Genomic DNA, 25,179 nt, shown 5'->3' with positions numbered 1-25,179 from the left:
TGTCTATCCACACACATCAGTATACAGCAAGGACTATGACAAAATTCGGTCATGCTAACATAATTCTCCTCCTCCTTACACCATACTTTGCCTCAACACGTCTGACAGCAGAATGCAGCACAGACCTATGACAAATTCGGACTTGCTGAAAGCATAGAGAGTCCTGCACTCACGCAATCTCCCGACTCCTCTCAGCACCGAGCCACATCCCTGACCGCATGGATTGCACTCTACCGGAGCATGGCCAGTCCTGCTAAGCCTTTTCGTTTAGGCAAATGCACACACGCATCCTAATCATACTCCATGACCTGCAGCACTGTGAACTTCAGTCCTCCAAGGCCTTTCTCACTATCAACCCATTGAGACTATAATAATGGTAAAAGGCGCTATGCAAATGACAAGTACAATACAATACCCAGCTGATACCATGTTTGAGTACTGAAGCATATTGCCTAACACTGCTTCAGCCATCTCATCTACCTACAAAGGTCTGTGTGGTTCTCAGTGCTGTGGCCTTCTGCTCCACCTACAAAATGGTTGCAGGGTTCTCAGTGCTTTCACCTGTTCCTACACCTACACAATGCAGGTGTGGTTCTTCCTTGGTTGTTTCCTCCTCCAACTAAATATGCATAAGGGGTTCTCAGTGCTTTAACCTGCTCCTCACTCTCCAAAATGCATGTGGGGCTTTCCTAGCATTGCCCTTCTCTTCCACCTAAACATTGCAGGTGGGGTGTTGTTTGCCTTCTCCTCCATCTACTTAATGGATGTGGGGTTTTCTGGGCTTTGGCCTTCACTTATGCCTACAAAGTTCACATGGGGTTCATAATGCCTTTACTTTCACATACGCCTATACGATACATGGGGGTTTGTATTTGTATTTATTGTATTTATTTATTTCGTTTTTATTTAGCACCCTAAACCAAGGCGCTGTACAGAGAAAAAGCAGAACAACAAAATGAATGACAATAATGATAATAAAAACAGTCTGTCATATTAGCCAGAAGAGAGCAAGTGGGACTTCAACGACTTACAGAAGTCCGAATAGATTGAAATAGAACAACGAGAATAAGGAAGAACATTCCAGTGGAATGGAGCAAGGAGAGAAAAAGATCGGAAACAAGACTGAGCACAAGGAGGGCGTGGGGCAACAAGAAAAATGTGGGAAGATCAAAGGGACCAGGAAGGAATGTAAAATGAAACCAAAGAGGAAAGATAATCAGGTGCAAGACCATAGAGTGATTTGAAAATAAGACATAAGACATTAAATATGAGAAGAGAGTGAAAAGATAACCAGCCAAGAGTAGGAAGGGAGGAGGAAATAGAATCATGAAAAGAGAGAAGACAGAGAAGACGAATGGAGGCGTTAAAAACAGATTTCACAGGAGCAAGACAAGAGCGCAGAAGACCACAGAGAGCAGTTGAACAGTAAAATAGTCTAGAGATAATCAGCAAAGATATAAGCAATGTTGTAGCTTGAAATGTAAGAAAAGGACACGGTTTACGGATGTTGTACGAATGGAATCAACAGGCACACAAGGACACAGAGATATGATGAGCAAAGGATAAAGTAGAGTCAAAATGAAGGCCCAGATTACGAGCAGTGGGGGAAATAGAAAGCTGGGATGGGGGAAAGGAAAGAAAAGAAGGAGAAACAGGGGGAGGAAGAGTATTAACTGGAAAAAATGAGGACCTCAGTTTTAGCAGCATTGAGATTATGATAGTGAGAAGACATCCAGGATTTGATAGCTAGCAAGAAGGCTGAGAGACAGAGGTGAATTCCAGTGGAAAAATAAGAGAAGGACAAGAAAAGATGAGTATCATCAGTGTAAATGTGATGGGATAGACCAAAAGAGGAAATAACCACGTCAAGGCGGGACGAGTAGAGGGAAAACAGGAAAGGACCCAGAACTGAGCCCTGTGGGAAACCGTGGTTTAGAGGAAAGGTGTCAGATGTTTTACCCGCCCAGGTTACTGAGAATGTCCTTTTAGACAGATATGATCAGAACCAGGCAAGAATGGAACCAGAAAAGCCAAGAGATGAAACAGAAGCCAATAGAAGAGAGTGGTCAACCATGTTAAAGTCAGCAGAAAGATCAAACAGAAGAATAGATTAATGTTTAGTGTAGAATTCTGTGAGTAAAGAATTTAGAACAGAGAGCAGAGCAGTTTCAGTAGAATGAGAAGGACGGAAGCCTGACTGAACGCGGCGAAGAATCAAGGAATTAGAGACACAAGTAGAGACTTGAGAATACAGCGAACGCTCGATTAGTTTAGAGAGATATGGCAATAAAGAGATAGGATCGAAATTTGAAAGATGAAAGGGATCAGAGGTCGGTTCATTGTGCTGAGGCCTTGTCCTCTTTGGTCTTCTTCTCTACCTACAAAATGCATGTGCACTCCTCAGTGCTTTGAAGATCTCCTATGCCTATAAAATGCAAGTATGCTTCTCAGTGATTTGGCCTTCTTCTATGCCTGCAAAAGTTACATGACGTTCTAAGTGCTTTGGCCTTCTCCCACACCTACAAAATGACTGTATGGTTCTGCCCTGTGGCCTTTACTTTCGCCTCTAAAATGTGTATGGTTTCTCCGTTTTTTTTTACTTTTTATGTCTACAAAATGCATGTTGGATTCTCTGGGCTTTTGCCTTCTTCTCTACCTACAACATGCATGTCAGTTTACTGCCCCTCCTCACACAGTTCACACCCACCCAAAAACCATGTGCTGCTAAACCCCACCCCAAAATAATTCGAATCAAACTCCCTAACTCTTCCAAAACCCTATTATCTTTTTGATTCTCCTCTAGCCTACATTATCTGTATTTGTATGTGTGGTGTGTATTGCACAAACTTAGCTAGGATGTGTACATGACCAGATAAAAAATTCAAGGTTCAACCTAAGTCTTCAGGTTGTCTACTAATAGTGGTGAGTGCATTTAAGGATGACTTATTATGTGGATGGTGGCACTGTATGGGTGAAAAGTAATATCAACCAGACAGTATTGCAGCCTTATATTTAGAAAGACCTGTACACATGCTGTCCTTATCAACCTATTTGAAATGTGCAGTATTCTGAAACCGCTGAGTTGCTAAGTAAGGAAGTCATTCGCCTGCAAGAAGTGGGAGAAAGAGTAAGCACTTACAGTCCTATACTCGACCTCACACAGTTCCTGGAGTCAACTGTTCACCAAGTTCTCCCTAACATCCCCTGGGCTCCTCCTTTGGCTGCCACCTGAGTTCCAAGCAGTTAACCTGGAGGAGGTTAGTAAGATACAAGAAAGAACCCACTTGATCAGGAACAGCTAAACAAAGCAAGAGCATCGTACCCAAAGAGAATTCCCCAAATAATATCCAAACAAAGTAAATTCCAAAAATAACCATTGCCGATTTCTGAGAAGCAACTAAGTCGAACAAGAATCAATCATGACTAAATCAGAAATAAAGTGGGGCTGACTGTCTAATAAGGAATAAGGGTGGAAGTCTAGGAAGAAAATTTTCGTCTAGCAGCCCATCAAAATGTACACTAAAGGAACAGTGTTCAGAAACTGCTCAGTGCGAGCGGAAATGTTTCTTAGACCAAGGCTATGGCGGAAAGTGGGGTTCACATGGAACGCTCATGGGCATACTGGGAAACAATGCTTTGTGTCTTTTTTGTTTTCCTTAATCAGAATTCTCCTGGGGGGGAGTTGGTCATAGAAGGTGTTGGAAGAAGTCTCAACATCTTCGCTCATGATTTTTGAGAAAATGCCCCAGTGTGTGCTGGAGGAATGGCAGTGTCCTTGGACCAGTCTATGGATTAATCCTAGTGAGGTTTTGTTCACAGCACCCTAAGACCTTTGAGTGGTTGCTGATGCACCAGCTCCCAATGCAGACATGACATAGCAGGCATGTCAACTAGACACGCTACATTTTCTCTGTTTCTGGACATGGATATTCTCAATTGGAATTCTGCAGATATGTGTTTTTCAGGATGTCTGTTACACCTTTGCACGTCATGTTTTTGTAGTTTAGAGCAACATTTGTACACATGGCTCTTTTCTTTGGCCCAAATGGCCATCTGAACAAAATATCTTGCTGCAGTTTTAGCACAAATGTACCTTTGACAGATGCATGATACAACCTTATAATTTGGCATCTATCAGTAAGCGGCTAAGTGTCTCCTTGTCAGGGGTCAAAGTGCATTCACCTGCATGCATGATCAACAACACCGCAATGCAGTATAATTAGAGTATCATTTTCAGGCACTTAGGCATTCGGCAGTCTGCTGCTCCCCATACCGTTGGTAGAGCGGAGGCTGCGGGCTAACCTGATGAACCTTCAAACATCTAGGAAACAAGATTCTGTTATATACGCAATGTTTGTGGTGTAAGGATTTTTTTTAAATGTTGAAATAATGTAACATAGTTATGTCTATCACACAAAGCAGGCCTTCATAGTACAGCACATTAAAAACATATACATTGGGTTGTTTACAGGTTTACAGGTTGAAGAGACCATGCATTCTGTTGTGTAGCCTGTAGTAAGCAATAGGCTTCAAATAGAAGGGGTTACATGTCTGCTTCTGTTAATAGAAGCTACCCAGAATGTGTTTTCTTCAAAGGCTCAAAACAAACAATGAGGGAATGCTACATACTCTTACCAATAAAACATCTTCTAATTTGTCAAGTGCATGTGGAAAAAGGCTGGGTATGAGTGGAAATCTTTCCTATGAGGGGAGTTGGTACAGAGAGTATCCAAAGAGGTCTTGACATCTGAAATCACGAGGCTTGAGTGTGGTGAACATGTTTCGGTGGATGCTGGAAGAGTGGCAGTGTTATTGGACCAGTCATTGCATTGATGCCAACCAGGAATATAAGAGAAGCCTAATTCATTTGATTGGTTGCAGGTGCACCAGTTGCCTGATACAAACATGTCATGCCAGGCTTGTCTAAAACAGCAATACTTTTCATTTTTTGAATGTTTTGGTGATAGATATTCTCATTTGGAAATCTGCAGGTATTTCTGTTAAGGTTTTTTTATGTTAAGTCTTGTTACATCATCTTATTGTGTTTGAGAGATACAGTGTTAAGTGGACAAAATGGCCATCTACGTAACACATCTCACTAGTGTTTTGGCCCCAATTTATCTTAGCGGCATGCCTGAAACAAACCTTTGAGACGCTATCTATCATTTCACAATTAAGTCTTACCTTGTCAATTAATAGGGGTTAAAGAGCCTGTACATGCACGCTCATCCCCGAACACCCATGTGTGCCCTGTATGGAAGGTATAATATAAAAGTCCTTGTAGGGAAATAGGTAGTCAGGCTGAGTCCTTGTCTGTAATGTTGGTGGAACAGGGGTGGAATGCTGGCCTGCTGTAACCCAAATTCTATAGGATCAACGGTTTGATCCTGGGGAAACTTTCAATCAACTGAGGACCAGGATTCAATTCATTCCACCAATGTTATCTTGCTTTGTATACAGTAGTCATTACTGAGTACATATAAATATATATAATCATGTTTTTCTATCAGGCCAGTTTTACTTTCCTTTTCCATATGAAGTTGTAGAGGAGGTCCCAAATAAAGCTTGCACTCCAATTGCCCATTTTGAGGTACCAGGAACGTTCACACCAAGGTATGTGATGTATGATGAGCAAATAAACCAGCAGAGAGCCGTAGTAGGGCTCTGCCTAGTACCTATTAGAAGAAGAGCACCTATTGAAGTACCAATACCAAGGAAACCATGGACAGTAAGGTATCCATTGAGAAAACCATATCAACAAATGAAAGGAAATGAAGATCGTCTGAGTACAGTCCCTGAAAAAACCAAAAAGGTCTTAATGGAAGACGAATGGTGACGTCACAAGAACCCGGACTGACTCACATATAGAAGAAATGACGACCAGAGAAGGACGCAAAGAGACAAAAACACCATGAACAAGGATATCATGAACCTAAAGTGAAAGGACAATGACAAAAGGTATGAAGCTTAAGCTGTAAGCATGGCAAAGATATTTGGCCAGTTTACACATGTACATATGCTTGGAACCGCAAGAAAGCTAATAATACAGTGTGGCTTGCTATGCTTAGTAAAGGAATAGTGCGGCAAGTGCCATTATACATAATCTACCTCAACAAAGTACATATAAGTGTATTTCCACTTTGTACAAGAAGCAGAATCAACCAAGGGTTACTAAAGGCCACACGAGAAAAGCTTCATATTTAGCAAAACCAAGAAGAGACGGCTAAAACAAAACTCAGCATTGGCAACTAGTGCCAGAGAAGCCAATGTCATATCAGTAAAAGAGACGAACAGTAGCTACATTTAATTGAAACTAAGAACAGAAAATCCTGCCTCTGAAAGGTCGAGATAAGAAGATGAAGGCAGGTGGTGGGTGAAACAAGAATCAAATACAAGAATTGATGGAAAAGAGGCAAATTCACGGTGTCCTAATCATGTGACCAGCCGAGCAAGAAGAAGCGACAGTTCACACCTAAGCATTGGCACCAGGCCAGACGAAGATATCAAAACTCAGAAGATGCAGTCTCGAGGCCAACCACAGTGAAATAATTGACACATAGCTACTAAAGTGATGATTGATTGCAACAATGACTGGAGAAAGGCCGGGTAACTAAGGGGCACCTCGTACCTGGCCGACCATTTGGCGTGCTGCTAAGCAAAGTGGAAAAGTATGCATGGGGTTGGTGCCAACCCAATCACAATGGACCAAATAATCTAGGGTCCTATAGTTAGTAGAACCAATGGGACATCGTACTCTTAGTGACGTCTGCAGTAGTCACTTTTGAAGGAGGGGCTTAGATGCGCACATGACAGTGTTTACCCAATCCCCTCACTCTGTTACCATATACAGATATAGTACCTTTATTAAAGTTACCTTTCCCGAACCAATAGAATTGCAAGTCAACTTTTGAGTGTTACGCGTCAATGATGATGAGTTTTCAGTATAAATGTCATGATTTTTATTAAGTTCATTGGAGTTGAAGCGCGAAGGAAGATCGCGCCATTGCTGATATTCATAACTCCCTGTTTTTTGTACTTGTCATTAAACGGACTCCCTTTGCAAACTTTTGAGTTGTCCTTATTGATTGGTGTTGGCGTAATAAATCTGCACCCCATCCATCTCACGGGTGCCGCTATCTTCTCTTAAAGTTCTTCTGCGCAAACTCCGACTCTATGGGCCGGTTGGGGTCTCAGAACACACTTGGTAGCAGAGATTGATGGTTATCCATTATCGATTAGAATAAGACACCCATTGACCGTCAACATAAAGTAACTCTAGGCCCTCTGCACTATCACAAGTCCTTTGACATTCGGCTGAGTAGACAGGGAAGCTCCCTGTAAACAGTGGTAAAATAAAAATAAAAATGCAGAATGAGGTCTGAAGGGACCCGTGTTACCCACATAACCCCTTCCCACTCCTACGGGCAGCTGAGTGGGAGAAAAGCCGGAGAAGGCGGTGACGAAGGCGGTGATCCCGAGGATCCAGAGAGGAAACATGCGAACGGTGAGTGAAAAAGACTAAGGCTGGCAAAAGTGCATGCCTTAGAACAAGTGAGGGAAAAGGTAATGGAGGGAGGTGTGTTGGGTGTCCTGACCCACGTCACCCAAGGTGCCACCCATTTTTGCCTATGTTGTGAGCACAGAAGGCCACAGAGCCTAAAACCATTGTAAAAGGGGCAATGCTGATTGCCAAAAGCAACCCATAACTGTTGGGAATTCGTTTTCTTCAGGTCAAACATGGCTAATTTATGGGCACAAAATTATTTTACTGCAGAACTACACCAATGCCATTTGTTGAACCTGGACAATATACTTCCATGTAATATTTCTTGTTTGAAATGCTTGAATTCAAGACTGATCCAAAAAAAATGCATGCAGTACCCACTTTTGACTGAGGGCGGCGCTAGCGGTCTGAACTCTGACAGGGAAACTGCATGTCAGGAGTTGCAGGAGAGGCCTTTACATCAAAGGCTGGGAGTTAATTAAAATCTTAACCACATGCTGTTCCCAGAAGACAATCTGATTTAATTAACAGGCCAAAGGCTGGGAAACTTCTCACCTCCAGAGATTCACACCAGGAGTCAGAATCTCACATGACCTCTTGATTGATAGAAGGCAGACTGGCTGGCAGCCTCCTGGAGACCACACAATAGGCTCTTGCACTTGAATAGAATATGCTGATGTTGACTGTTGACTGTACACAAAGAGCTCACAGCAGAAGACACATTGATCACTGACCCACCCAAGTCTTGGAGGCGGACTCCAACACTCTGAGAACTGAATTGAAAGCAAAATATATATTTTACAGAAACACTGATAACTCTTTGTAATCAAATGACAGGAATGTATAACTTTGAGAGCCTTAATTTAAAAAATGTACCTTCGATTCAAGCCCAAACTCCAATTTGTGTGATGTTCTGGGGCAAAACCCCGCTATTTATGGATACTACAGACTATGTGTTTAAGCTAGAGACATGGGAATTTACTGGAGTATGTATGGACAGGCCGTGTATATGTGTATAATTTTTAATGAAAAACCAATATTGCAAAACAAGTTAATAAACGCAAAATGTTGCCGTTTCTGAATGCAAGCTCTTAGAAACATCAGAGTTTGAACAGAGTATACCTCATGTGATACATGATGGGTGCATGTAATTTCAAACCACTGTGTATCTATGAAATATGTCTTTAGGTCAAATATAGATTTGTGGGCAAACTGGCCAGGGGAGGATCCTCTGACCCATAAAACCTACAGCATCACTCTGACTCACATTTCCTTCCCCCAATCATGGGAGAGGGGAGAATTGGGCCAATGACAAGTAGAAAGGGGCAGGCTTAGCTAGGCCCAGGCACACACCCACTTTCAAAACACATAAAAAGAGACTGCTGGGACAGGTAGAGACATTCAATTCCATTTGCTGCGGAGCATGCTGACCGACGACTTCACATCCAGAGATCCAGACTTCAAATCCATCAATCTCCAGAACCTGTAGCAGTACCCAGAAAGCAGAGCAGTATCCAGAATCCAGAGAGGCTAGACCAGCAGAGCAGAGCTGACCCAGATCACAGTGAAGTGCCGAGACCAGAACCGGAGTCCAGTCCAAAACCTGACCAGATCCGTGGTGAGGCCTATTTCAAAAATATATTGTGAGTACCTAGAAGAACTGTGCAGAACCAATCTCTTAGTTAAAATAATCTAATCCAAACTATTTTAATCTAACCAGAACTGCCTCCTAGAAGTTGCCATTGTTATTTTGCAAAGCTGTCACCTGTCATTTTCTAGCTGCAAGCTGTAACCTGTCGCTTTGAACTTTTAAAATTTCAAATCCGAAAAACAACCTTCACAAAATCGTTCATAACTCCGTAACCGTTTGGGCTAGGAACTTGGTTTAACTTTCCCCTGAAAGCTTAGAATCTTACCCTTCCAACACGTCTAGAACCGACCTCCTACTCCTTATACTTTCTCTGCAATCACGATTCACGCATTCGCGAATTTTGCCGCGATTTGCGATTTGGCCCGATTTCTTTACTGTAAAAATCAGCAGCTTTTGCCTGAACTGCTCAAATTTCGTTTGCCTCTTAAGGACCATCCCTGAATCATTGCTAGAGTGAGCCTGAACTCATATTAACTGGATACCACTCACCCTGAACCTCCTGAAGGGAATTAAAAGCATTTTCAGCATATTTCCCACTGCATTGTCACCATATTCAAAGCATTTTGCGTGTGTTTCAAAACTCCTATTGTTGTATAAGCTGCTGAGGGGGAATTGAACTGAATTCTATTTGATTGCATTTCTAAGAACTGTGTGCTCTCCTCTTCATTTCCTTACATTGCATAAGGGGGAGGTGGATTGCCAGAGAAAAGTGATTACATTGTTTTGTTGAAATCATATTGAGTATTTTCTGTATTGCATTTTCATTCAACATTGCATCCATCTGAAACTAGATAAAGCATTCTCTACCACCTTATTCTTCTGTTCCTATTCCCAAGCGTGCTACCTCATCTTTTATACTACTCCTGGGTAATCAAATCAGTTTATTAGTAGAACATTACCCATTGTTGTTAACTGCTCATGTTCTGAAGTGTGATATTAATTATTAATTTATTATAAAGTGTGATATATATATATTGTTTACATTCTCAAATAAACCGTTTAAACTTGCAAAACAGAACTACTTCTTGGCTGAGTGGGGTCAGGGGGGTTCCAAGCGAGGGGTGTTATATAGGGGTAGTCATCCAGAACTCATGAACTGGACATAAAGATATATCAATAAGGGTTTCCATTCAGTATCCCAGACTAGGCATTGACTTAGCTGTAGTGCTGAATTGAATCCTCTTACAAAGTGGGGGCTCGTCCGGGACGTCTGGGTTAGATTTATCACTTGTGCAGATTGATACAGTGTGCTAACTGACAGGAGACATACATCCGGTCAGATCACCACGCTGTGTTACGCTGTAAAGCACTCCTCAAAGAAAAGCTCTAAGGAAACGGTCTGTTTTGCAAAAATAAAATACAAACTTCTGTAAGTCAGGAAGGAACTCAAATTCCAGAATGACGACACTGGTAGACATCAAAATAGCCAGAGAGCACTTCTTACATAAGCTATTTGTGAGAGGTTAGTGGACTCATCAGGACCAAACAGTCTGGTTGCAGGCAATCGCGCAACAGGTCACTGAAACAGGGTCAGATATATGGGGAGATCAGGGTCCCCTACATGTGGCCCTGAGTGAACTATACATGGCCCCTAAGGCCAAGGATGAGCACAATAAGATTGCCAGGGTAGCAACATATTTATATTTACATATGGGAGCCATGCAGGACAAATGTGCTGAAGGCCAAGATCTGGCGAGTAGGCAACTGCTGGCATTAGAGAAGGCCCAATCTGATCTGGACTCTTCTGAGCAGAGGCTGCTCAGGAGCCAGGAGTCAGAAAATGACAGCAGACGGTACATCACTAAAATAAAGGAGGATATGGATGTGCTGCAACAGGAAAAGGCGGACCAGGATACCAGATTTCTGGCCTTGCAGAAGGAGTACCAAGAAGGTTTGGACTCCCTACTGCAGAGCCAGAAAAAGATGGAGCAACAGTTAGACTTCAATAGGGCATGTGCTGAGCAGGTAGTCACCCTGCAAAGCCACCTACATAGGGAGAAGGCAGAGAGCAATAAACTGATTTCAAAAGACCTGGATACCCAGGCAGAGTTTGACCAGGAGCGCCAGAAAGCTGGTGCCTTCCAAAGGCAAAGGGACGACCTGGCGGCACAGATGCAGGCTCTTAGTCAGGAAAGGGATACCTTAGGCCAGGAAGTCTGCCACTTAAAAAGGAAAATGGAAGAAAATCACCTGGCCCTCCAGGGACTGGGTGACCTCCAAAAAGAACACCAGAACTTGTTAGAGCACACCAGGAGGGTGGAGGAAGCTCTGGCAAGAAAGGAGCAGGCCAATAAGGACACAGCTCAGGAGGTAACCCTCCTGCAGCAGAGACTGGCCCAGTACTCCAGGACCAATCAGGAGGCACAGAGAGAAAATGAGGCTCTCTGTCAGCACAATGATAGGCTCCAACAACAGGTAGCGATGCAGGAGCGACTGATAGAGTCTAGTAAGGCCTTAACTGAGGAACTGAAAGCGCAGGCTCTTGCATTGTAACAGGGAGCAGGGGCGGATAGAGACCAGGTTCGCTGGGAAAGGGAAACTCCTGAGCATAACCTCAGGAGCCCTAGTACCAGAGGCCTTTATCTCTCTCAGTCCCTGGACTCTGCCACCCCCATGTCCCCTGGCGCACATGAGCACTGGGCCACAGGGTTGGCAGATTACTATCCAGCCAGAAGCATGGGGCTCATAGGCCAGTACCTCCCAGGAATGGATGGGCGGGCATCCGGGTATGGGCACCCAAGCACAGTGCAATTTAGTGGGGAACTCCAGGAGAATAGGCTCATTAAGGGCATCCTGAAAACTTCTGCCCAGTTAGGTCAGTGGGGAGGTACCCATCAAATCCTGGCAGCAAGGAGGAATCTGAAGACTCCTCTGAACGGCGCAGGACACAAGAGACCAGGTCCCCACATTCTGCCAGCCATTCCCAGGCTCGCAGAATCCGGGAAAACCTGGAAGATCAGACAGGAACCTCTGGGAGCAGTGCCTCTGAGTCAGAGGATGAATGGACCAGGGTTACCCGAACCAAAAAGGCCAATAATGCAAAAAGGGCCTTTCTTAAGGACCCATTGAAACAGATTAAGGCAATCAGGAGTGTCATCACGCCTTATCATAAGAACGCCAAGTACTCTGTTTGGGAACTGTTGGAGCTCTATGAGCAAATGATGGAGACTTTTCATTTGAAGTACAGCCAAAGATGTATCCAATATGTAAAGTGGACATTCTCCCCAGAGTACTCCAATTTCTTTGCGGGGCTGGAGGACCAAAATCATTCAAGGTGGTCCACCTATAGGGCGGCCATATTAAAACATTTTTCTGTTCACAGAAATCCCCAAGAGGCTCGCAAGGCAGCCTACAATTTGCAGTGTGGGGAGGATCAGGCCCCACAAGAGTTTGCGCAAGAATTAAAGTGTGCTTTTGCGCAGACCACCAGAAGGGTGCGCACAGACAGCAGAGAATTTATCAATACTTTTTTCCATGCCTTGCACAAATACATCATGACCCAGCTCGTGAGAGATTTTCACGAGAAAAGATCTTTAGACTGGGTCATTGAACAGGCTACCCGGATCTATGAGGTGCAGAAGCCAATCGAAAATAAAAATAACGCGCCGAAAAACCCCAAAACCAACAGCACCCCTGCTGCTGCCAAGGTGGCAGAAGTAAAGGTTGCCCCCGGTTTAGATTTGGAGATGGGGGGGCCTAAAAACCTGCCTGCACCAAATTATTCACAGCCCAGAAGGCCCTCGGGCCAGTCACAGACAGGGAGTCGAGGAGGTAGTCCCACAAATGGGGTCCCCCGCCCCTCTGACTATGTAAGTCCCCGCTACAAGGGAAACCGACCAATCCTGGGTTATGTGTGGACTCCTCCAGCCCAAGGGCGGGGGTCCAGCCGAGCACCTGACCCGGGGAACTTCCCTCCTAACTTCCCCCAGGAGGGCAGAAATTCTCCAAATCCTGAGCAGAACTTTTTCCCCAGGTATCTACCCAATTATCAAGCCCAAAAATCATCCACCCTTCTTTCCCCAATTCCCTGAGCCCCGACAACCTAATCCGGGAGAGGGGAGGCCAAGGGTGGTGGGGTACCAAAATCTTCCCAACCAGGGGTACTACCAGAGAAGGGATAGCTACCCTTCCCGGGATCAGCCCAGGGGAGAAAATAGAGCCCTGTATCAGCCTGAGGGGTTTCCCAGTTAGAGCGCCAGGTCCAAAACATGGCACGGGATCTGGGTCACATACTGAGGGCTCAACAGAACCCTCAGATGAGCATGCCACCCCAGAATGCCCCAAACTCTGGACCTGGTGCTCCAGAACAATGACGGGGGCAGCACCCCGATAACACACCGGTTCCCAGGGAGGAGGCAGAAGGGGAAGGGGGGTGTAAAGCCTTGGAGGAAGCTTCCTTCCCAACTTGCAAACAGCCCCTGGAAAACCAGGAACCGGAAACAAAATCTCCTGCCACTGAAAGCCCGCCTCCCAAGGAGCAGAGGGTGGGTAGGAGAAACAAAGGACCCAAACAGACCCACTTTGTGGAGGAGGTACAGGTCTTCCAATTTGAGGGAGAGGGATCCTCAGAAGATCCTGGGAAAGGATCTTCTCCTTCAGAGATGGGGGATCTCCTCCCAAGGAAAAATGGGTCCCAAGGGATGTCAATTCAGACTGGGGAGATATGGAGACTGAGCTACCGCCGCCCATCATCTCATCCCAGAACCCACAATACCGAAATCCCCTGGTTCAAACCCATCCTGATGACTGCCTCCAAAAAGGGCGGGGCGGCCAGAACCGGAACCAGGGGAACCCACAATGGCTCTGATCTCCAGTTGCCAACTTTTTCTTTCAGATTCCCAAGACTCTGCACAGAATTCTGCCCAAATCTCTTCTCTAGCAATGTCCAAAACCAGAAAGTTAGCCCACCAGTTGTCCAAAAATGTGCATTATCTGTGCCCCCTTGAGGAGAAGGAGGGAAGATACTATGCCCCGGTACAAGTACAGGGGCAGGGTACAAGTTTGGCACTGGTGGACACTGGATCTCAAGCTACCCTTCTGTCCAAAAGGGCCTTTGAGGAACTAAATGCAGGAAGGGGGGAGAATTACCGAATTACTCTTACCTCTCTTCCCGGACAACTGCAGAACTTTGACGGGAAGGAAATTCCCGTTGAGGGGACTGCAGACTTGGACATTAAAATTGGGCGACACAAGGTGAAACACCCGGTCATAGTAGTGACTCCAGAGGGCACCCCTTGTTTACTAAGGAATGACCTCCTGAGAAGGTTGTCACCCCTAATAGATTGTGTAAACAAGGTACTCTGGACCCAGACTAGCCGACCAATAAAATTAAAACAGAGTGTCAACCATGTTAGTTTAAACGGCACCTGCCACATGGTTGAACAAAAATCTGACCAAGTAGAATTTCAATTCCAATACAACCAAACTCCAGACGTGACAGTAATAGCGTTAGGACAACAAACTGGCGATGGGGGGACCTCTGTATTTCTGAAAATCAACCTTCCTTCAAATTTAAGGTGGTATTCCACACTGGAAGGAAACACCCTGAAATTCTTTACTAATCCACAATCAGAAACTCTCACTCCTATAGTCCAGAAAGATGTGAAATCAGCTCAGAGCCTGGCTGATATTCAGCGAATTGGAGAGCAGTTGTTCATCCCTGTTCAGTTAAATGATGGGAAGGACTCTGTTCTCGCTCGAGTGTGCGTGAACAATGGTAAGAGCTTCATCAGCGAAGCCATGTTCCGCCAACTCCCAAAACATCCAGCCATTCCCACATTCAAACTGATAGACAAATGGGAAATGGACCTGGAAGCACCTAATTCCAAACAGCTCCTGCCAAACAGGTGTATGCTCAAAATCTCAAATTGGGAACAAGAGCATAGTCCATAATTGTTGGGTCGTGCGAGACGTCACTGCCGCCTTTTACTTAGGCAGTGACATTCTCAATCGCTTTGCCATTAGTTTGGACCTAATAAACTTCAAAGCTTGGTCCCGATTAGCGGATAATCCCATGGGCTTTGATGATCCAGAAAATGCATTTAAGTCAGTTCAATTGCTACCTTATGCAGTTGAAATTCAGATTAAAGAGGAAGTCACCATCCCAGAAAGGACCCGACAATTCTCTCTGGAAGTGAAAGTTAAAAGAGGACAACATTTGAAAAACCCTGATGCTTATATACATCTAAATGCTTCTCTCCAACAGCAAGGGTTGGGGGTAAACCCAACTCCATTAGTCAACATAGAACATGACAACATTCCAATAGAGGTGGATAACAGCGACTTAAAGAGTATTACTCTAGCCGCAGGCACCTTTATTGGAATGGCGGTTGATGACCGACATTTTTCCATTGATCTAGGAAATGAACTGTTAGGACCAATCCCCAAGGGCTGTCTTGACAGTGACAGTGAGGACAATACAACACCAGACAGGATTTTTACCTGGCATGGGGGGAACTTCCTGGTGTACACTTCCTGTCCCTATGGTAAGGAAGATGTGACTTGTGACTTCAGGAGGGATGAGGTGATTTTCCAGGTCCATGAGGGTTGCCTTTCCCACCTGAGGCCTCCAGTCCAAATCAGCACTCTGACCAGGGACTTCTCCACCCAGCTGGAGGAGGCCGCTGAGATAGACAAACCAGAAGTCTTTCCAGGCTTCAGGCAGATGGTGGAAGAGAGAGTCAACCTAGCTGATGCCTGTGTGACTCTGGAACAGAAGCAAAAGTTGAAACAAGTTTTCTTGGATTTCCAAGATCTCTTTGCGGTAGACTCATATGACTGTGGCCGCACCGACATCCACACAACAACAATCCCCACGGACCCTGGCATGACTCCAGTGTTTGTGAAGCAATATCGCTTGCCTCTCGCATCAATGGAGTCCCTTACTGAAATAATTAAGAACCTTGAGTCCCGGGGAATAATCTGTTCAATACACAGCACCTTCAATAATCCGGTGCTGGGAATATGGAAGCCAAACGGCCAGTGGAGACTCTGCGCCGACCTTAGGGAGCTCAACAAACGGGTCCATACTTCCCGATGGCCTCTGCCCTACATTGACCAAGGGTTGGCCCAGATCCAGGGGTCACAGGTATTCACTGCAATAGGCCTGACCAATGGATACTGGAACGTGCCTGTCAGTAGGGAGGACCAATACAAACTGGCTTTTACCTTTGGGGGCCAGCAGTACACATGGACCCGGACTCCCTTCGGATACCTCAACTCCGGCAATGAATTCAACATTTTCCTACACAAGGCCATGCCCGACCTGGGTGCAAGGGGTAACCTGGCTTTTGTAGATGATGTCCTCATCAAAAGTTCATCTGTGGAGGAACACATAGCGGAGATCCGTTATGTTTTGACCCAGTTGAGGGCCGCCGGAGCAAAACTTTCCTTTCAGAAAGCACAGTGGTGTAGAACCCGTGTTAATTTCTTGGGGCATGAGATTACTCCTCAGGGTATCTGTCCCCGGGAACAGAAAGTGGAAGCACTTCAGAAACTGAAAGACCCCACAACTCTGCGGGAACTAAGGAGCCTCCTTGGACTGACTAATTATAGCAGAAAGTTCATTGAGGGCTACGCAGAGATCACCAGACCCCTGATTCATCTCCTGAAGGGGGGGGTCAAGTGGGAATGGGGTCCAGAACAAGCCGAGGCAGTAAGACAACTCAAAAGAAGCCTCTCACAAGCACCTTGCCTAGCTTACCCTGTCAGAAACAAGGAGTTCTTCCTGGAGACAGGGTTCTCTAATACGTGCTTGACGGCAGTATTATACCAAAAGCATGACAAGGTCAATAAAGTAATCTCCTATGCGAGCAAAACTTTATCCTCTGTGGAGGAAAAATTCAACAATTGTGAGAAGGCACTCCTGGCAACGGTGTGGGCATTGAAGAATTACCGCCCGTTTATCCAGGGGGAACACATCATCGTGGAGACTCCACACCAGCCTCTGCAATATCTCCAAAGTGACAGAATACGGGCCGGAAATGTGAGTAATTCCCGAATTACTTCCTGGATTCTGTCAATGCAAGGCTTTCCTGTGGAGGTCAGATATGGGAAAAACAAGAAGAGTCCCCTCGCGCAAGGTCTGGCTGACTTGCATGATTGTGCCAGAGAAAACTGTCTTGAGGACGAAAGTCTAAAAATCAAGGAAAACATGGAGGCATACCTTAATTCCCCACACAAAGTCTTTGAAGAGGACAAGTGTGAGGGAATGCCCACTGTCTATGTGGATGGATGCTCTTACCATGTTGACAACAACGGGGAGAAAGAACTGGTGGCCGGTGTAGGGAATGCATGGGTGAATGAGTCCCCAGAACCCTCCGCTGGATACAAAATGGGTCCCCGAAGTAGTCAGGTGGCAGAATTGATGGCTGTGCATCAAGCCATCCTCACTGCTGTCCAACATCAACTCCACGAACTGGTCATAATCACAGATTCTGATTATGTACGGAACGGGTTCGTGGAGCACCTGGGTAATTGGAAAACCAGAGGCATGTTATGTGCTAACAACAAACCCTTGAAACATGGGAAGTTGATCCAAAACATTGATGATCTGGTCACCTCGAATGAGATGACCATCTATTGGAAAAAGATCAAGGGTCATTCCAAAGTAGAGGGATCAGACACAACTGGAAATGACTTAGCTGATCAGCTGGCCAAAACCGGGGCCACCCAAGGGGATCTAATTGAGATTGAGTCCCTGTTGGGTGAAATCCAGGTCACTGCTATCACTAGGTCCCAGACAAATGCTCACAATGATCTTTCAATTGTACAATGGAGTAAGGAGACCCCTGATGCTGATTTGATTACCGCTCAGAAGGGGGATCCAATAATTGGTAAATTTTACCAACACATTGAGGACCCTGAGAACTTTCCCCTGACGGATACCGATTACAACGGGAAAGAGGACCTTAGAGTGTTGATGAAATGTCCAAAAATGTTCCGAATCCAAGACAGTTTGCTGGTAAGGAAATCCAAAGCTGGCCACGATCAGTGGGTGGTTCCTACCTCGTTCCGAAGCCTGATGTTAAGTCACGCCCATGATGCGGCCACCGCCGGTCATAGGGGGTTTCACACAACACTGGAAATCTTAAGAGAGGTTGCATACTGGCCACACATGGGGCAGGACCTTGACCAATACTTGAAGGGGTGTCTTGTGTGTGCACAATTTCAGCCATCATCCCTCTCGCACCGTGCACCCCTCCAAAAGAGGGGGATGACACTGCCATGGTCAGATTTGCAAATCGACTTTGTAGGCCCTGTAATCCGCTCGTCAAGAGGAAACAAGTACATGTTGACCGTTACATGCTTGTTTACCAAGTGGGTGGAATGTCCCCCAGCCCCAAATTACAAGGCAGAAACAGCAGCTGCCCTGATGATTAACCACATCTTTTCCGGTTTTGGTCTACCTCAAAGGATTGAGTCAGACAGGGGTAGCCACTTCACCAGTGAAGTAATGACAAAGATGTGGGAGATACTAGGGGTCACGAGAAAGCTACACATTGCTTACAGGCCAGCTTCTTCTGGAGCAGTGGAACGCTACAACCGGACAATTGTGAGCATCTTAAAAAAGTTTGTGACAGATTCTGGGCCAAGTTGGGATATCCGATTACCTCTGGTCCTAATGGCCATCAGATCTACCCCTTCATCTGCAACCAAAATGTCACCATTTGAGTTGATGACTGGACGCAAGATGGGGCTTCCTCAGCATTTGCTCTACAGGACCCAAGAGCAGACCTTAATAAATGCCTCCACTACTCATGAGTATGTAGAGAATTTAAGGAAACACCTTCAACATGCTTTTGCCTATGCTCAGCGGAATCTAGAAAGATCAGCTGAGTGTATGAAGACCCACTATGACCTGAAAACTTCAAGGAAGGAATATCAGGTGGGGGACCGGGTCTATCTATACAATTTCCAAAGGAACCAGGCCAAACAGCGAAAATTCTTGCCTACATGGAAGGGACCGTTTGAGATTATAGACAAGATCTCCCCAGTGGCCTACAAGATCCGCATCCCCAAAGGCGGTTTGGCAGAGGGGGAAGACAAGTGGGTCCACATAAACCAGTTGAAGTGTTGCCATCCCAGGCACACTTTGCAGCAACTGGAGGAGTCCTCGGTAATCCCAGAGGGTACCGCCCCAGAGTAATTCAATTCCAACCCTAAAAGATCCTACATATAGCCTATCAAATTCTGTGTTTCTCAAGTTTATGTGTTCCTGTCTCTTAATTTAAAAAAATGTGCATGTTCATATCTGTTGAGTTCTAAAATATATATGCCACCCCACTATATCAATGGTGGGGGAAAAATGTCCATGAATAGGTATTGCCGCTCTTCCTTTGTCGTCCTAGGAGAAAGAAAACCTGGAGACTGGCCAAGGAGGACGATCCAGAGACCGGGAGCAGAGACGCAAGGGGCCCGGGGTACCGCCCAATATTCCCATCAGGACCGGCGAGGAGAACCGATCGATCAGTACCGGATGGAGGAAAAGATGCTGAACTGTGCCATTTGCAGAATTGGGAGAAGATTATGCGGACATACCAGTACATGGGTCAAAACACTCTTTGTACCCGACTCCCCATCCACTCAGATTTAAAGTGCAGTCGGGTGGGGGGGCTTTGTTGGGTGTTCTGACCCACGTCACCCAAGGTGCCACCCATTTTTGCCTATGTTGTGAGCACAGAAGGGCACAGAGCCTAAAACCATTGTAAAAGGGGCAATGCTGATTCCCAAAAGCAACCCATAACTGTTGGGAATTCGTTTTCTTCAGGTCAAACATGGCTAATTTATGGGCACAAAATTATTTTACTGCAGAACTACACCAATGCCATTTGTTGAACCTGGACAATATACTTCCATGTAATATCTCTTGTTTGAAATGCTTGAATTCAAGACTGATCCAAAAAAATGCATGCAGTACCCGCTTTTGACTGAGGGCGGCGCTAGCGGTCTAAACTCTGACAGGGAAACTGCATGTCAGGAGTTGCAGGAGAGGCCTTTACATCAAAAGCTGGGAGTTAATTAAAATCTTAACCACATGCTGTTCCCAGAAGACAATCTGATTTAATTAACAGGCCAAAGGCTGGGAAACCTCTCACCTCCAGAGATTCACACCAGGATTCAGAATCTCACATGACCTCTTGATTGATAGAAGGCAGACTGGCTGGCAGCCTCCTGGAGACCACACAATAGGCTCTTGCACTTGAATAGAATATGCTGATGTTGACTGTTGACTGTACACAAAGAGCACCCAGCAGAAGACACATGTGATCACTGATCCACCCAAGTCTTGGAGGCGGACTCCAACACTCTGAGAACTGAATTGAAAGTAAAATATATATTTTACAGAAACACTGATAACTCTTTGTAATCAAATGACAGGAATGTATAACTTTGAGAGCCTTAATTTAAAAATTGTACCTTCGATTCAGCCCAAACTCCAATTTGTGTGATGTTCTGGGGCAAAACCCTGCTATTTATGGATACAACAGACTCTGTGTTTAAGCTAGAGACATGGGAATTTACTGAAGTATGTATGGACAGGCCGTGTATATGTGTATAATTTTTAATGAAAAACCAATATTGCAAAACCAGTTAAAAAACGCAAAATGTTGCCGTTTCTGAATGCAAGCTCTTAGAAACATCAGAGCTTGAACAGAGTATACCTCATGTGATACGTGATGGGTGCATGTAATTTCAAACCACTGTGTATCTATGAAATATGTCTTTAGGTCAAATATAGATTTGTGGGCAAACTGGCCAGGGGAGGATCCTCTGACCCATAAAACCTACAGCATCACTCTGACTCACATTTCCTTCCCCCAATCATGGGAGAGGGGAGAATTGGGCCAATGACAAGTAGAAAGGGGCAGGCTTAGCTAGGCCCAGGCACACACCCACTTTCAAAACACATAAAAAGAGACTGCTGGGACAGGTAGAGACATTCAATTCCATTTGCTGCGGAGCATGCTGACCGACGACTTCACATCCAGAGATCCAGACTTCAAATCCATCAATCTCCAGAACCTGTAGCAGTACCCAGAAAGCAGAGCAGTATCCAGAATCCAGAGAGGCTAGACCAGCAGAGCAGAGCTGACCCAGATCACAGTGAAGTGCCGAGACCAAACCGGAGTCCAGTCCAAAACCTGACCAGATCCGTGGCGAGGCCTATTTAAAAAATATATTGTGAGTACCTAGCAGAACTGTGCAGAACCAATCTCTTAGTTAAAATAATCTAATCCAAACTATTTTAATCTAACCAGGACTGCCTCCTAGAAGTTGTCACTTGTTATTTTGCAAAGCTGTCACCTGTCATTTTCTAGCTGCAAGCTGTAACCTGTCGCTTTGAACTTTTAAAATTTCAAATCCGAAAAACAACCTTCACAAAATCGTTCATAACTCCGTAACCGTTTGGGTTTAACTTTCCTCTGAAAGCTTAGAATCTTACCTTTCCAGTAAGCCTATAACCTAATCACGATTCACGCATTCGCGAATTTTGCCGCGATTTGCGATTTGGCCCGATTTCTTTACTGTAAAAATCAGCAGCTTTTGCCTGAACTGCTCAAATTTCGTTTGCCTCTTAAGAACCATCCCTGAATCATTGCTAGAGTGAGCCTGAACTCATATTAACTAGATACCACTCACCCTGAACCTCCTGAAGGGAATTAAAAGCATTTTCAGCATATTTCTCACTGCATTGTCACCATATTCAAAGCATTTTGCCTGTATTTCAAAACTCCTATTGTTGTATAAGCTGCTGAGGGGGAATTGAACTGAATTCTATTTGATTGCATTTCTAAGAACTTTGTGCTCTCCTCTTCATTTCTTTACATTGCATAGGGGGGCGTGGATTGCCAGAGAAAAGTGATTACATTGTTTTGTTGAAATCATATTGAGTATTTTCTGTATTGCATTTTCATTCAACATTGCATCCATCTGAAACTAGATAAAGCATTCTTTACCACCTTATTCTTCTGTTCCTATTCCCAAGCGTGCTACCTCATCTTTTATACTACTCCTGGGTAATCAAATCAGTTTATTAGTAGAACATTACCAATTGTTGTTAACTGCTCATGTTCTGAAGTGTGATATTAATTATTAATTTATTATAAAGTGTGATATATATATATATATATATTGTTTACATTCTCAAATAAACCGTTTAAACTTGCAAAACAGAACTACTTCTTGGCTCAGTGGGGTCAGGGGGGTTCCAAGAGAGGGGTGTTATATAGGGGTAGTCATACAGAACACATGAACTGGACATAAAGATATATCAATAAGGGTTTCCATTCAGTATCCCAGACTAGGCATTGACTTAGCTGTAGTGCTGAATTGAATCCTCTTACAGGTGGTTAGAAAGGAAAATATAGTCAGAAGTGGAGAAGAATGTAAATATATATGGGGAAGGGAATAACGACTCAAGAATAATTAAGTAGACAGAGGGGAGATACCGGGGAGGACACCCGAGAAAAGAGAGAGGTTACCGGGGAGGACACCTGAGAAGAGAGGATCTGCCTTATTCCTGAGTATTTTATACAAGCGGCTAGCAGAAATATGTATCCAGAGTCCGAAATAAAGGGGAACAACTAGGCCACCACAACGATTAAAGGCACTGTGAAAGAGATAAGTTTAAACTCCATGTCGGGATAATTTTAGAGGCAGAAATACATGTGACCAGCTGGAGTTTGTCTAGTCTGTTAACGTCTGTCTTTTGTGTTATTTGCTGTGACATCATAGGATGGAAAGTCTTCCTTCGAAGAACTAGCATAAAAACTGTGCGATTGGATATTAGGCAGGTTTTAGAAGGTAACCTGATGTTTATTGAGTAAAATAGAATATATCAAATTTTGTGGAAAAATCAGGATTGGAGCTTGTGGTGATTGGTGCTCACTCATATTGTTGAAATTGTTTAAGTCACGTGAAGCTTTGAAAAGTGTTATATAAGGGGAAAGGGAACAGATTTGAGCATGGAGGACATAACTCCATTAGCACACCTGTGCAAACAGTTGCCGAAACATGCACCTAAGCTGAAAAAATATAGTGCGGAGTGGGTTAAGGGAACTGCCCACAAGATGTTTACGCCTTGGCCACAGGGCGGGTCATTATCTAAAGCAGTTTTGCAACATATGACGACATACTTGCACGCCACATACATGGGGAAAAAGTTAGACAAACGCCTAGCCAGTCTATAATTGTGTAAACTGTAACAACAAGACAAGGAAGAGGAACCGCCATCAGACTGGACACTTAATGTATGCACAGAGGGGGGTTGAGGTGTCCACAACACCACCCGCCCCATCTGAAATGGAAATTGTAAAACAATAAGAAAGAAGGTTTATACCCGCTCAGGGAACTTAAAGCAGCTACGGGGTAGAGCAATCCAGCGTATGAGTCACCTATGCAAAGTAGTGACGAAAATCAAGATAAGGATAGAGATAATATCACCTCCGAAGTCCCAAAGGACAAGGAGAGATGCGATGATGCAAGAAGAGACTAGACACAGGCAAGTACATCTCTCAACAAGGAGAGAGAAGAAAAAAGATGGAAAGGAAGCAAGGATAGAACTGATGAGATAGCACTCGCACAGGACAAATGTATCAGAGGGCAGATTCTATTGAAATTTGATGGCAAAGCCATTGATGATGCGAAACAAAAGGAGAAGTTAGATGATGTACAAAGGGAAGAGAGGGAAAAAGAAAAAGGATTGAGAGACGAAAGACTAAAGAAAAGAGATAGACAGAGACGAGAACAGTTATATTGTGAAGAGCAAGAACGGCAACGTGATCACAAACAGAAAGCAGCCACTGAACAAGACAGACAGGAACATCGAAGGTCAGAGGAAGAACAAAGGATTCAAGAGAAAAGAATAAAGAGATGAAGGTATGAGGAAATCCGAAAGGCAAATGAACGAAGAGAAGCAAATAAATAGGAAGAAGATAGGGTCAGAGAAGAGGCGAGGAAGTGCAGGGAAGTTGATGACAATGTAGAACGTAAGCGAAGACAGAGAGCATGCGATCTTGATTATCTGGAAAGAGAGGTTAAAAAACCTAAGCCGATACTAGACTGGGAAGACATAGAAGAATTCTTTCCTGAGTATCATTCAGTACCAGGCACATCTAGAACAAATATCGAGGATGACTTCAACACCAGAAGTATCGGAGAAACGATCAATAGGATATATGATGAAATGGGGCTAGAACAAGTACCCCAAGGGGAGGGGAAAATGAGCGCCTGGACAGCACTCAGCTTTATGACACTGAGGATGTCTCCCGAAGCAATGGGAATAGAGAACTTTCACTAGCTAGATTAGAAATAAGCAGGAGCAAAGAGGATGCAAAAAGTTGCACAAGTTGGGGGCAGACAATGTCTGACACCTAAAGAGGGGAGCGCTAGGAAAAGGAGGAAGAGAGGAGATGCGGAACACGATTCCCAGGGGGGAAAGGGATATGATGGTCAGATTCTAGTCGGTCTGCACTGCCCTCGGTGTCAATCAGAATCAGCCACACAGTCAGACCGACACAAAGAAGTATCTCACGGTCAAATGGGGGTGTCTCCACCACCCTATGTGAGCTGGTTTAGGACATTGCCAGGCTGGCAGCAATGCAGAAATATTTCCCTTGTGATAGACAGGAGAACAATGAGAGAAGAGAGAGAGGGCTATGCATTCCAATTCCCATTGCTTGAGAAAGGTGGAGCAAGACCACAGTATATTCCATGGTCACACATGGATCGAGAAAACTTGAAAAACAATCTTCCAATGTTGACATCGGGAGCCGGAAAATGGATACATGAGCTAGAAAAAATGTTGGTAGGGAACACATTAGCTATAGGGTATATCAAGGGTCCCTTAGTCACCATATTTGGTGAGAGAGCGGACGATGTGTGGACACGGACAGGCTACCCTGGTGTGACCACAGTTAATACCGCACATGACAGAGCTCCATTTAACAATTTCAGAGCCGCAGAGTCAGAAAATATGTTACTTTATATACAGAATTTTCAAGATGCGTGGGTACTCGAGACT

This window comes from Ambystoma mexicanum, chromosome 1p (genome assembly GCF_040938575.1).
Source record: "Ambystoma mexicanum isolate Mex_15411 chromosome 1p, UKY_AmexF1_1, whole genome shotgun sequence".
In the NCBI taxonomy this organism is placed as follows: Eukaryota; Metazoa; Chordata; class Amphibia; order Caudata; family Ambystomatidae; genus Ambystoma; species Ambystoma mexicanum.
The sequence above is the reverse complement of the archived record's forward strand: the minus strand, read 5'-3'. Positions refer to the sequence as shown.